We start from the raw sequence: 15,680 nt of genomic DNA on the forward strand, positions 1-15,680 counted from the left end.
TATAATCACAGAAATAGTATATAGTATTCGTAGCTATGTTTTCTTTAGTGTGTAATCACCTGAAAATAAGAACTGTTGTGTTTTTGTTACCTCAGAGTGATCCGTTTATATCTAAATGTGGTCCTTTTCCACGGAGTCCGCCTGGTTGTTCTACATGTAGCAGGTGGACTCTGTGGCACTTGTAGCAGTCTGGGTATTATCTTTTGGAGAAAAGTGGGTTGTCTTGTGTATAGTTTTGATTATCCACTAATAGTGAACTTCCAGTGCATCAGCCTGCTAATTGGTGCGCCACACCTCTGCAGCAAGACGCTTTAACTTTGAATTGCTTTTTTAGATGCTGTTACGGACCCTTTACAAACAGAAACAATAAATTGTTGGCGCACACCTTATAATTCAATCATTTTGCAATAAAAATACAGTTCAATATATTAAGTATTTCATAAAAATCCAATACCACAGGGTGAGTTTGCATCTATACATTACATTATACCAATACAATAAAATAATTCTACTTAAAATACAACGTTTGTCTCACCAGGTAAGCATGTGCACAGGAGTGCTCACAGATCAGGAATGAGGCTGACACACCTGTGCTCCATAAGCCTTTTAACAGCTCAGGTGCTGTCACTCAGACTGGCCAAATTGTGCCTGGGTCCTATCTGTAAAGTAGAAAACAACAGAATGCCTGATTTTATATTTTATTATTGGACTGGAAATATAAGTTAGGAACACAGTAACAAACAAAGACTTTTGATCTAATCAGCAAATAACTGTCCCAAATCTCTTTACTTTCTGTCTCTTTTCCTCATTTCCTTTAAAGGGGAACACCACCAAAATTAAGAATTGGGGTATATTATTTACGTGGCCTCGAAAAGTTCAGTCAATTATTTTGAACATGAGCTACTCTCTCACAAAGCCAGAAACCAGAGGAGGTCTCAAACTTGTGGTGTCATGGGGTATAAAGTCTGGAGCTGCTCCATAGATAACAAATGGGAGACTAATTTTGTGAACCAACAGAATGTTTCTTTTATTTATTTATAGGGTAGAAATCTCTTATGTGTTGTAGTGTTCTCAATTCTGAAACAGAAAATGTCCCCATATACTCAGAACATTCCCCTGGCTGCTCCTAATGTCATCTTTAACATCTTTCCTAATACACTGTCTAAGGAGAAACTCCAGACTTTTTACTTTTTATACCCTTTGACATTGCACATTTCAGTTTTAGCACTCCAGTTTTGGATTTGGAAGAGTTTTTCATGTATTAATTCCCCTTAAAGTCAATGGGAGACAAGTGGTATAAAGGGAGGAAATGAAATGAGCAGTAGGAAAGACAAATTCAATCAGCAGTACATCTGCCAGCGTGCGTGGGAGCACTCGATGACCCCCTCAGGAGGAGCTGGAGGAGGCTGCTGGGAAAAGTGTCACTCTGGTTGCTGTGTTGCTCCTTGATCAGAGTGAATGAATGGATAGCAAGATGTTATAGTTTGCCAGCAGAGGGCCCTCTCAGCTTAGAAAAATTGCACATTACAATAAGTCTGACTGACAATGATGAAATAGTCCTTAATATTCTTATAGAATATTTTATCATGTAACTCACATTAATATGCATGCAAGGTGTGAACCACTGTGTTCAGATAACAGGTTTAACAGGCTTAGAAAAACATTAAAGGGACATCCATTTAACATTTTGCCAATATTACAAGTTTTTTTAACAGTGTAATTATTTGCAGATCCAACAAAAGAGACATTCAAGCACAGTGAGTACATTTTAAAAAGGTAGAAACGAGTCAATAAACACCCCTCCTATTCTTTGCAGATCTGAAAAACTGTAAAAGAGAATTCACATTTTCGGGCACTTTCAAGTCAGTGCTATCCCTGCAGCTACAAATTTCACACTTCTGGCTGTGCAGGAAGCATGCTTTTGAAGTCGAGATGATTCAGTTTCTCATTTAGTGCCATTCTCTTTGGATTCAAATACAACACACTGGATAGCCAAATAAATCCCTTATCCATGTAGGGAGAAAGAGTTACCTCTTGTCACTGATGTTGTGTCAGCTCTATTATGTTTTTGCGTTGACGCTAACAAGAGCAAACATGTTTAGGGAATAGGGACTGCCTGCCACATCGCACTAGTTTCATCAGAGCGTGTGGAGTAATGTGCCTGATTATCGGCTTAGATTGGATCATTATGCTGTTGTTACACTGTATTCTGAGTGATCTTCCAAGCAAAGGTGCTAAACGGCCTCTTATTTGTTCATGAGTCATTGATGCCAGGAAATTTATGGGCTTATTAACTTGCTATAAACAAAGGTAAGTAACTAGAATAATCATTAGGCTTAGATTTTCAAACGTGACCAGTATTTCACCCGTTAATAGAGGAGCCTCTGGTAGAGTGAATGCTCTCTCAGTAATCCCCGTCTTATTTGCATTTCAATTCTTTTGCTTTTCTCAGCCTGGAAACTAATCCAGCGCAGTCTGAATGTAGCCTAAATTTGCATCAACATTTCTTAAGTTATCTCAACACAGAGATACTACTGTCTGTCTGCTATAATTCCTCAACTTAGCTTATTGTATGAGACAGACAAATCCTAATGTCACATATTCTTTAAGCATTTATACAACACCCCTACTACTGCTTGTCACAGAAAGATCCACTTTATAGACTTAATCGAGTTTGAGTACAAATGATTTCTCCCCGGAGAGTGACGACAAATGAACCTCATCACAATTTTGCACGGCAATGGCACTAACTACTCCTGGCTGTCTCTGTATCACCCCCTCTCAGTGCCACTTCCTTTCTGACCCCTTCGGTGGCACTCAATAATGTGTCTGGATCCTTGCCTTTAAGATTCCAAACACACGCGCTCTGCTAAACCAACTGCTGCAGGAACGCCACTGATAGGGAGTGTTTGCATTCAGCTCTTGTCTTTGCTGCTATTGATAGACCTTTATTAACTTAACTAAGTTCAAGATTTGCTGCTTGGCTTCTCGTTTATTAGGGGATAAACCTATTCACCTCAGGAACAGTGGATTTACATTATTAGTGTTGGATTTTTGTCAACTTAAGAAATAAAGACAGAGTTTGCAAGGATTTATGCACTATAACTCAAACTATTTTCATAGATATAATATATGATATGACTGTCATGTTGGACCATCTAGCAGTTCTTTTAAAGCATTTGACATGACAGAGCAGTGGGATGCTAAGACTTCCATTTCCAATAAGAGAAACATGAGCAGTTAGCCCATGAAAGCACTGCTGGATCTACGTAGCACATTTGTTGCCCTCGGCAAAATTCCCCGGGTATCCCCCAACCCCCACAAAAAGGAAAAGAAAATGATCTCTTACACTGTATTTACTACAAACAAAACATGAGCTACTGAACAACAAACACAAATGAAAAACTTAGCATGCAAACATTAATAAATGAAAATTGCAAATTTTGCTTTTTACCTCTTTTTGTACTGCCCGTAGATGCTTTTTCATTTTCTTTGACTCTAAAGACCCTTTTATACAACCTGTTTAATGTGGAAATATTGCATGGTCAAGCGCCTCACTGTTCTGTATATATGGTATGATTGCTGAATGGGGGGACAAAGTTGTCTCACAGTTCCTTTATTTTTATTGAGTGATCTTTTTGCAAGTGACATGAAAACACATGGCAAAGAACAAGTGACCAAGTGAACGAGTGTTGTCTCCCTAATTTAAGCTGCCATGGGAGGCAGTAATAGTGCCAAAATGTTGTCCGTGTAAAATGGACAGCTAGCAGGACAGTTCAGCACAGGTGTGACATTTTGACGAGGTGTTGTGCGTATGACCCACCATAGGAAATTTAAAAAGTAGCGTTTAGGAGTTAGCAGTTAACTCAAAGAAGAGCAACAGCGGCCTACAATGTCCGCAAACTTGGAAAACAATGAGATTTTGCAGCTCCTTACCCCGCCAGCAGAGGACGAGATCAGCTGCCATATAACAGAGACAGTAAATGATTGTTATTGCCTTGTTTATGCCATTGCTAGAGTTTATAAAGCACTGCAGACGCTTACGTTAAATGTCACACTAGAGGTAGACACTGTTTGTTACAGTAAATTAATTAAGTTATGATTTGTGAGATCAGGCTACATAAACAAAATTCACTTGAATTTACTAAAACATCACACCCATCGTTTGATTCTGTGATGCCCGGATGATATTAAACTCACACACTGGAGTGGCATGATGCTGCGGTTTTTTGGTTTTGTGTAAAAATGCAATCAAGGCATACAGAAGGGACTTAGTAACGGCCCTATAGTGCAACCTCTGTGTAAAAAGGGCTATTGATGATCACTCACTGATAAATTAGATGGACAAGGGGTGGTTTCTTATCACTGCCCAACTGTTTTGCATAACATCTTTTAATCATTTTGAAAAATTATTACTATACTTTGCATGTACTTTTTGCTTGTTTGTTGCCTGTAAGAAGATCCGCTAGTGCATGAAATTACCCATCATGACCAAAAGGCATATTAAGGAAAGAAGTTTGAACACAAACAACTGTAATAATGATAATAAACAGCTTGGTAACTCAGTTCAAAAGTTCAATAGAAATAAACATTTGCGAAGGAGAGATACCAGTGATTAAAGCATATGCTGCTGTAATTAAAAATCCCCTCGCTCATACTGCGGGGGCTATTTTTAGCAAGCTTGTAAAATATGAAGGTATTGGGGGGTGGGGGACAATTTTGTGTTTTGTAATTAACATTATGCGTCCCTCTTCCTGTGTGAGGTAAGTTAAAGATGGTGCTTGTGCAAGCAGCATTGTGTTGCATAACTGCATTGCTGTCCCTCTACACTCATCATTTGGTCACACAGATCATTACTGCTCAAAGCAGGATTGATGTAGGCTCACTAAACACAGTGTACAGCAGAGTCACAGTAATACAGTTCCACCGTGACATTTGCAGACAGGCAGTGCCATTAACAAAAAACTCCATAATCATGTGAATTCTGGGTGACATATCAGAAGGCATTTCATGGTCAGCTTAGGTTTATGGCATGACAGTGCTACATGTCTAAAAATCAAACTGGTAATATTTAAGTTTCTCATTATATCAAAGGCCAGTGTTTTTTGCTATTTATAGCTGGCATTTTTTCAGCAAAAAACACTCTGTGTACACTGTAATTGCCTCTATATATTGTAGTGTCATTGTTACTGGTGTGCTCCGCCTTGCCGTGGGATTGAAATTTGCTTCCCACACACAAGGGATTCGCTGGAAATGATGGATGTAAATTTTAGACATGATGCGGAAGACAAAAGACAGCGTCAGGCGACAGTTATCTGTCCTTATTAAAATAATGAGGTGCAGCCCACAGTTTGTTTGGGTGTGCTGTGTACAGATACGCAACTACGTACATTCATTTCAGCAGAGTAGCCACTCAAGGTAAAACTTTTGAGTTGTGTTAAAGGATGTAAGATACATTGAAATTATTTGATTCTATTTAAACTATTGGCCACAGGCCACTGCATTTTTCTTTTAGCATCCCCTGCAGCTCCCACAGCCTAGATGTTCTATCCACTTTTAAATTAATAGGAGCTCCCCATTCACCCACTGGCAAAAGTCCACTAGTTGATGTAGTGCATATTATGTGTCACCCGACTGACATTTGCCAGCTGATGGGCAGGACATCCCTTATTTGCACATACTGGCATGACATGGCATGGCATCACATAACGCCTGTGTTTGACCCTCAAATTGTTGTTTCTCATTGAACTGATAAAATGCAAAAAAGGAAAAATGACATACAAGTATAAGGCAGTGTGCACTGTGTTTCAAGGCATACACAAGAATGCCTACAAGATCTTGCAAGATTATTTTGACAGCTTCAGATGGAAAAATTGATGAATTTATTCTTTACATGAATTTTAAATGGCTTGGGCTTAAAACTTTCAACAACAGCTGAGTCACTGCATCGAAACTCCAGTCTGAAATGTAATCAGGATTCAGGATGTTTACTCTGCAGGATGGGTGAAGATGAGAAACAGCTGCAATGGACGGACCAGGAGTTGCAATTTCGGCATGGATCAATGACATCCTTATTTTGGGCACATTTAGCAAAAGCTCAGTGCACCAGAAGCATTTATATAAGGATGCAGAGCATTGCAGGGCTTTAAATTAATTTGTAAGTACATTCAAGAGCCATCACCTAAAATATACCAATGGCATGATGGTCCTTGAAGTATGTTCAGATCCTCATTAAACAGTAAACTATAATGCTGTGTGCTCTGGCAAGCTTGGCAAAATAATGTGGAAAAACAAAATTATGAAAGATGTTTAAAAATAAATGAGTATCAGCAAGATTAGATCTATCATGTTTCACATTTCACGTTTTAACTCCTGAGCTTCATATTTCAGTGTTAATTGAGACGACTATTATTTTTTTTTTTACCCTTAATTTTTCAATTTGGTTATTTTAAGTGCTACATACACTTTTGACACATCAAAGATCTATTAATGCATACCATTTCTCACACTAATTATCCACTACTACAGATTGCTATAACAACAAATACACAGCATGTCAAAGGAATCCTCAGATTTCAAGTAAAATGTCTCTGGGGAATCATTGCTTTATTCCAAATAAATTGCCATTGATGACTGTCCTGTACTACGATACTAAAGGGACTTTGTCCCCAAATGCCCACAGCAGAAAATGAAATACTGAAAGGCTCCTCTCATTATGTTAATGTTTATCCTGCCTTTTCTGTCCATCTTTCACACGAGAAGCTCATCAAGCAGACATTTAGCTTCCTGGTTAATATCAATGTGTTGCTATATTTAATATTGGCACATGAAATGAGATTTGAGGGCGCACGGTTCTTCTGTCTGACAAATTCATAGTGTATCCATGTTATGTATGAGTGTAATTTTGAGTGCTCTCATAAATAGAAGCAGAAATGGCACAAAGAGGTGATGCAGGAATTGCAACATCAGGAACTGGAACAAACATCCAACCATGAAAGTTAAATCCCACATGCCTCTGACGTAAAACCACTTCCTCTATTCTGTAATCAGCTACAGCTTCTTGATCTCAAACTTGTATTTACAACAAGACAGAGCTGCAGGAATACAGCAACAGCAAAGTGTCTTGTGAAATGAAGAAGTGCATTATCCTTAAATGGTGCACCACACAGCAATGCACAGCCAACCTCTGAGCCTGAATTAAGTGTGTCCACATCCCTTGCTTTTAAGCGCACGGAAACCATCTTCTGCTTAATGGGAGTTCATATTTTAGTCTGTAATTAGACCGTAGTAACCCTGGCAGACAAATTGAAAGTGATGGGTTAACTATTGCGTAAGGATTAATTACATTATCTCAAACGCCCAGGGATCAGGTAAACACAGAGACAGAGACAGACGCACAAGCAGCAGACTAACAAGCAGACAAGCACGCGTGTGCGCACACTCACGCACACACAAATGCACGCACACACATTTGTAAACGAATTCTGTCCTTACTACATTATATCATCAAGAGGCATGCTGAGGGAAGACAGTTGATGAAAGAGCTGGAGAAATTTAAAATCTTTCCAATGTTCCAACTTCCTATTGGTAAATAATTGATGGATTTTACAGTACATTCACATTGCCTTGACATTGCAAAAACATTGTGCTCTGCTGCACATTATTGTAGAACATTTCCATTTCATGACCGTGGCGATGGAGGGATAAGAAAGAAGATGGGAATTGTGACGGTGTGTTGTAATGCTATTCATTTACAGAGTGGACTCAGTTAGGACTACTGCCTCTCTGACTCATACCCACCTCATGACAAATAATGACTAATGGCCATTTTGACAGAAGTGGTGTGCAAGAAAGATATTTTTTTTCTGTGTTACAGTAGGTGCCAAAGTGCTGCTATTGGACTGAGAGGAACATTTTAAATGGGTGCTCAGCTATCAAAAGGCCAAAGTGGACCGTAAAGAAGTGTCCCTTCCAAAATGGAAGAGGACAAATGTCAGGACACACAACAAAAACATTGCAAGGAAGCTTCACAGTCAAAAGAGAGATTCAAAAATAGGAGCTATTTTAAGTTACTCAGAAATGTCAAGTCATAAAGAAACTGCAGTTCTAAGGCGCTCTTGTATTACACAGACATATTCTGTTATATTCCTAGAAACTAAAATCAATGTGGTACGAATGAAGGACATTCACTGTTGTCTTCCTCCCTCACTGTGCTGCTTATGCACTGAGCCAACACAGGTTTCTACGCCTGTCAAATCCACATATTTAATGGATTTGACTGTATGGCAACTAAACGTGGTTGACCTCATTCCTGAGGATTGATGCATTATGGGACCTTCTGATCAGAAAGAGGTTTTAATAATTTCTGTCTTCGTGGCTTATTGCTTATCAACGTATCCTGCTGCTGATTAGGCTCCATTCCTGCTTTAATCCGGACAACTTAATTATACAGGAGATGTCAGACTTCCAAGGACGCTCTTATTTCGAGTGTGGTAAATCCAAGTGTGAATATTTGATGTTGCCATCCTCCTGTGCCATAGAAAGTCAAGTCTCCTGGGAGGGTGAACAGGACATATATGCAGGGTGTGATTTATACATACAGTACATGCGTCAAAAAAAATCCCATGTTCACAGACTGATAATCTGAACTGAAACATCCTGTAGATACAGTCTAATGAAAATATTTTTTTTGCCATAATAAATATATATATATATTCTGAAGCAAACACACAGATTATTTATGTTTACTTAAATATCTGTGAGTCCATAAACAACACCTGCATTTATCACAGCAGGTGTTGTTACTGTACGAGCAGGGGCTCAGGCTGATTAATGTAGTTAATATGCTTCTGTCCTAATAATAAAATTGTAGTGTGAGACCATACAAGAGGAGATATAAGTTGCTATAGCAACCAACCTTTTCCCTGCTTGACTGTTTTCCTGTGAGTGGATGTTGCTTTGATGTGGTAGCCAGTGGCTAGGTGAGGAGTTTAACTGTGTTAGAGAATCCCCCCTGTGGTTACAAGAACCCATCAAGATCACAATCAACACTCTGATTAAAGGGGAGGTGTATTGTCACTATCTGTTCGTCCAAATTCATCATTGTCTAGGAATTGCATCTTTAAAAGGTCTCGAGTTTTTCCATCGCATGACATTTAAAAGGACACAGACGCAAAAGGACATACTGCTATTCTAGTCTTTTAAAACATGTTTTTCCTTTTTTGCTGTGTTAAATTCTAACATTTTGAATTAAAAGATACTATAAATATGCATGTAAACCTCCACACAAACTCAGGTATTTTCAAATATGCAGGATATGTAATGAATTATTAACAGACATTGTGAAATCTAAAATAGTGTCTTTGAATAATTCATCTTACATTCTTATGACTTTCATACTGCAAACCAGTGAGGAGATTGATTTGTTATCACACATTGTTAAAGGATTTGTATTTATTACTATTACTATTACTTTTTCATTAGTTTGCCGTGCAGAGGAGGAGCTGAATCAACTCCAAACAGCTCCGAGGAGGTTCCCCACATACTGGGTGAGCTCAGCTGCAGCAGGTGGCTCTAGTGTTACAAAATAGATGCAAATATTTTTTTTATGCTTTCTAGAGGGGCGATCACTTAGTTTACACCTGACTGTGTCGCCACAAGAATGGACTGTATTTTTAAAGGTCCTTGCAGAGCCGTGCATCTGTGCCTGTGGTGGTAAGCTCACATTCTTCTGTGACAAAAAAAAATAAAGACGTGCAACCACACTGCCTTTCAGTCATTACAAAAAAAACAGAATTTTTAAATCATACACACACAGTTAACATATTAGGTTGCTTTGTGTTTCATGAACATGACAAAATGTGTGATCTTTCAATTACAGTGACAGTCACAATGTTTCAACCACCCTACATATAAAGGGGTTTTCTTTTCTCATGTCACCATGGCTGAACGTTGTGTTGAGCGATGGAGTGTGTCAGGCCTGCAGTCACCTGAGCTGCTGGAGCTGATGCTGCAGTTGCAGATATACAGCTGTGTTCAAGACTCATCAGGGATCTGCAGTGTTCTCTTTGGATGCGTTCTGGAGCATTTTAGTGCCAACCTCAGCTATATGACATTAGTTTTGTGTTATGCACAGTACTTTTTTGCTTTGGTAGTGAACTTAGATTATCATGTTCACCATGTCAGTTTATTGTTTTAGCATAAAAGAAATTTGTTATTTTGCAAAGGTTAATCGATTAACAAAACAACCTATTCATCCTGAGCATGAAATAAAAGTCTGTATCATATTTAATGGCAATCCATTCAATAGTTGTTGACACAATTCACTCAAAACCACAACCTCAGGGTAGGACGAGAGGAAAAGACAGAACATTAGGATTTAGGACAAATCATTAGGATTTTAAGTCTGGGAATCATAAATGCCTGTATAAAGTGCTGTGACAATCCATTGTGCAGATGTTGAGATATTTCACTTGATAAGTAGAAGGTCTGACCTGCTGATGGCGCTACAGGAAACGTCAGGGAATTGCCAAAGTAAACAATTTGTCCGTGTAAAATTTAACGTGCAATCCATTCAGTATTTGTTGAGATATATCAGTCTGGACAAAAGTGGTCTATCGGGCAAGTGAGCGAGTGACTGACAGAGCGACAGACATTGTCCTCTGTCGAGCCACGCCACTGGCTAAAAATGGGGGATTGTTAACTCAATGTCTGAAATTTAATAGAGGCATCAAAATAGTATGGCTGAGATGCATCATCTTAAACCAAAAAGCACAGCACAATGACTGAGTCAAATAAACGTTTACAAGTTTTAAATGCAGGCGAGGGTCATAACCAGGCAGACTGAGAAGCAGGTGAGTATGTGGACAGGGAGAGTCATGAAAGGGAAACAGCGGGAAAGGGGTTACTGTAGGGCAGGAGGGAGTGGCTGGATGTGAAATGACAGGGACAGTCAGTGTATGGTAGAAAAAAATAGGGCAAGCAACAGAATGAATGTTATAGAGCCAGATGGAGTTGTAGAAATCTCAGTCTGTATGTCTGTGTGTTCTTCAAATATATCCCAAACTGTTCTTCCAATCTACTTCTCAATTGGCAGGTTTACTGCCGGAGACGAAAGGATGTGTAATGTTGAAATTGGTGCAATTTGGACACGCCACAATGTTAATCAATTTTGAATCAACAAACAAACAGCTCTCAGTGCAGCAACAGTGGTGGGGATTTAGGGCTCTGTGGACTGTGCACAGTTTGCTTTTCATCACTTGCTACAGGGCTATCAACAACAGATGAAGAAGAGAGATGAAGAGAGATGAAGGATGTTACATTGTTGCAAAGTCAAATATTTGAAGCATCAGTGATGTCACTTTCGGAATGATGCTTTCTTTTCTGAACATAAAGAAACAGTACTGAGTGTGAACTTAGGTGGATGATCGGGTCTCAAGACAGCTGCAAGCAAACCAAATCAACCCACTTCTGTCTGTGTGTGCAAGGAGAGACAGGAAACGGAAGGCTAAATGCTGTGATGCTACCAAAGGAGGCGTTGGCTGAGTTTACTCTAAGCCGCTAAAATGGTCTAAAAAGTCTGGAAAGTTACCTGTGTCTGACAGGTGCCCACGTGAGTGAGGCGATGCTGATAGCTAGGCTGTTTTACCACGTAATATTCAGTGGTTGTATCGCAGAGTGTATATAAAGATGGCCAAGATGACAGCTCCCCAAAAGTAAAGCCAATACATATTAATTGCCCCCTAGTGACTGGTTGCAGTACAAACTAGAAACTCAAAGTACATGTATGATGTATGTTCAAGTGTTTTTCTGATAAGTTTGGTTTTAATTAGATATTTGATGCAATGAAAAAGAATTTGAGCTGTGCGGGCCAATAGGTGTGCTCGCAATCAACCGTGCTGCTAGCAATTGTTTGGACAGGCTGGACAGGATGTCCGGGAACTCATACAGTATTTATATTAAATACTGGCAGACAAAAAAAAAAAAGACTCGTAGCTGTAGCCCATAGCCAGGCCATAACAACACCCGTGTACTGCCTGCCCAGTGTCCACTATCAAATTTAAATAAACTACCTGTATATAAGTGTATTACTTGTTAAAATACTTACATCAACCAATAAGTGCCGTCAGTATCACAACGTACCCATTGACATTCTTTCAAATGTATACATAATGACAAAGACAGTAACGGATACAGATGTAACAAAAAATATACTGTACACGTGCACCTTTTTAATGTTCCTTAACCCTGATTGCCCCATCCTGATGGGTCTTTCTCTAAATTCCACTATACATGTAGAAAGTTTCTCACATGTACATTATAGAGTAAAAACAAAAAATATATATGAATTTAAATTCATGTCATATTTCTAAGTTGAGTGCCTCCTCCCTAGCCTCAACAGAGAACTCTATAAAAAACTCAGTTACAGAGTATCTGATAGACATTTTCAGTTGACTATCATCCCAAGTTCAACAAATGATTGGTTATCAAATGAATGGTTTAGGTCAGTAGGACATCATGTAAGGACATTTGTTTTCAAATAAGTACTGTTAGAGGGTTTGAAGTTTAAGAGAACTTGGTATGCTTAAAAGCAGCTGTTTGATGATTTTTTTGACATCTTTCAAATTATTCAAAAGGCATAAGTTTTTGTTTGTAGAAAAGTGAAACAATCCTTGTCAAAACTCCTGAAGTCTTTTAGTGGCTGGCTGGACATATTTGACATGTCTTTTGGGAAATCTGGGAAATCTTGGCAGTCAACCAACAATAGCCTGTCAATTATCCAGTCAACAGTGAACAACTGAAGTAGTGCCGTACATAAATTGCTGTGAGCTTCATCAGTATTACCAGAGCTGACACATACTGGCAGCGGGTCGTCTCAGTCTTTTTGGCTTGTTAGGAGTTGTGTAGCTGCACAATGCTTAACACGAGAAAGAACTTGAAAGAACTGTTTTGATGCACTTGCCACCAGCCTGCAGTACACAGCCTTCAGCAAATAATGCTTCCCACTGTAGTTAATGAGGAAAGATATGAATGGTCAAATGTAGCTAATGCTGAGGCATTGAGTTACCACTCTTTGAAGTGCTGCTTTTTGAATATTAATGATATTCATGACCTATTTGCTACTTCACTTTATGTAAATTCCCGATGGCCTCATTGCCCTGATGCATTCAGAGAGGATATGAAGATGCTGTTGGCACAACAATAATATAATTAATAAGGGAGTGTGTGCATAAACTTTGAAACAGGGACCAAGGATTTGGCTTTAATGCTGTATCCGCAGTTCTTTTGGACGTCTGAGCAATTGTGAAAATGAGCGTCAGAGTCAGGATCTCATTATATTATAACAAAAAAATCTCTAGGTGAAGACATTTGTTTGACAGCTTGTATATGGCAGTGCTCCCTGGGGTTCAGAAGATGGTTACCCAACACCCCCACCTTGCCATCTGTCTGGATCCATTGTAGCTTGTTGTAAATCCCACAAGGATACTCACAGTGAAGAGAGACAGAAACACAGAAAAGTGCTTTTAGGAACCACAGCGCACCCTCAGCCTGTCACGAGAGCTGAGTATGACATGAAAGTCTTGCTATGCCTTGAACTATATACTGCTTTAAGAGTTATCTTCAAGTTTAAATATAATAGTGTCTGAGTTGCCACCAACTTAACAGAGAGGAAAGTTTTCTACTTGTGTTTGTAGACAATGCTGTGTACATAAATATCTCACTGAGATGCACTGAAACATGTGGTTATACATAAATAGGGGGATCACTGTAACTGCAGTCACACTTAGAACTACAGTGCTGCTTTTATAGATCATCAGACTACTGGGTCTTGTGAGTAATGGTGGTCAATGGAACAGAAAAAGAAATAAGAAAAATACAACAACAGAAGAATCACTAGAAGGTATTTATGCTTTTTTATGCGACATCTTTAAAAGAACAGTAATCTAAGTAGACAGCAGCCTCTGTCTGACATGTCAGGGTTTATGCAGTTTTATAAACCATGTCCTGTGCGGTGAAATTACCGAACAAGATGCCAAAAGCATTTGTGGTGATGAGGGTCACACTAGGTTCCCCTGTCACCCCAAGTGCCTACTCTGCTGCAGCGTCCTTGAGCAAGATAGCGAATCCTTATCAGCTCAGTAGGTGTCGTATCATTTATCTGACACTGTGCCAGGGCCAAAATAATGCTTGTCCTCTACACAAAAAAGGATTAACGTGTATATGACTTTCACTTTGTATCACTTTATCACTGGGCTACTTTAATTTTATTGTGTTGATCTGTTGTGTACACACAACATCTATTGCAAGTCTGTCCGTCCTGGGAGACGAATCCTTCATTGCTCTTCCTGAGGTTTCTACCATTTTTAGTTAGAGATAAAATCCTGTATCTGCTGTGAAGGTCCAAGGACAGAGGGATGTCCTGTGCTGTAAAACCCTCTGAGGTAAACAGTAATTTGTAATGACAGGCTTTGTGAATAAAATTTAATTGAAATTGAATATTGCCTATGTCTTTTGTGGTTTGGTTTTTCAAACATTTCAAGACTCCATTACGACATTATTAAATCATACATTTCTCCCCCAAACTGTGCTACTGTGGGGGACATTGTAGTGGTGTATTTTTCTGCAGAGACTCTGCCCTTCACCTGTATTTTTTTTTATTTTCTTAATATTTTCTGTCTTTCGGACATTTATGGGGTGCACGCCCACAGCACTTGAGCAGTAAGGTCTGGGCTTTACAAAAAGGATGTAACCAGCTGCCAGACTGTAAGCAGCAGGCATCCAAAGTTCTTTTTTACACAAAGATCGTACTATAGGGATGCTAGTCCCATAGTCCCGTCTTTATGCATCAGAACCAAACAATGGCAGCATCATGCTGCTAAAGTGCGTGATTTTAGAAGGCATGCCGGCATCACAAAATCTAATGAGGCATGGCATTTAACACAAAAGACTCGGCCTCTAGTGTGACATAAAACATCCGTTTCAGCAGCGCTTTTTAAATAATAATAATAATGTCATTATTAAGGCTATAACAATCATTCAAGGTGTGTTATAAGGTCGCTGATGTCGTTCTCTGTTTGGAAGGTAAGGAGCTCCTGAACCTCATTGATTTCCCAATTTGTTGACATTTTTGGCTGCTGTTAATCATCTTTGAGTTGCTAACGGATCATTAAATCCTCCATGGTGGGTCACAAACATAACACATTGTCAAAACATCACACATGTCCCTCCAATTGTCTTATCCTGCCAACTGTTCCTTTTATACAGACCTCAATTCGGCTCTGTTACTATCTCCTATGCTGGTTTAACAGCAAGACATCTCTGCCCCCCATTCCACAATCATACCTTTAATAAAGAATAGCAAAGTGGCGTAACATCGCAAAATTCCTGTCTAGAACAGCCAATATAAAAGAGGCTCAAGAGACAAAGCACCAAAGAAATGCAAATTTAGTGAAGCGAAATGCTGACAGTAAACATGACGTTAGCCTTTACTTTTACTTTTGTTGGTGAGCGTCTTTACAGTATTGACAATCCTGCACAGTATACCTTTTAAAGAAAAAGGGACAAAAACTAAACTGTGGTTGACTTGAAATTAAAAGGGGAAACTCACACAAAATAAAGTAAAAAAATGAATTAAGTTTCTCACAGCAAAGGTGCACCTTACTCACAAGCCTTATAAACTT

The 15,680-nt window shown here is 39.0% G+C and overlaps 1 long non-coding RNA gene across 1 annotated transcript in view; it reads right to left on the reverse strand.

Moving 5' to 3' along the window:
- The window catches only part of LOC148188514 (uncharacterized), a 52,849-nt gene that overhangs the window by 1,856 nt on the left and 35,313 nt on the right, over positions 1-15,680 (reverse strand). Inside the window, exons 3-4 of the long non-coding RNA XR_015777641.1 lie at positions 536-655; positions 91-349 (exon numbers count right to left, since the gene is read on the reverse strand). This is a non-coding gene — a long non-coding RNA (uncharacterized LOC148188514). The remainder of the gene's footprint in view (positions 1-90; positions 350-535; positions 656-15,680) is intronic.

The sequence above is a fragment of the Plectropomus leopardus genome, chromosome 10, assembly GCF_026936395.1.
Source record: "Plectropomus leopardus strain MGB_pleo_1.0 chromosome 10, ASM2693639v1, whole genome shotgun sequence".
Lineage (NCBI taxonomy): Eukaryota > Metazoa > Chordata > Actinopteri > Perciformes > Serranidae > Plectropomus > Plectropomus leopardus.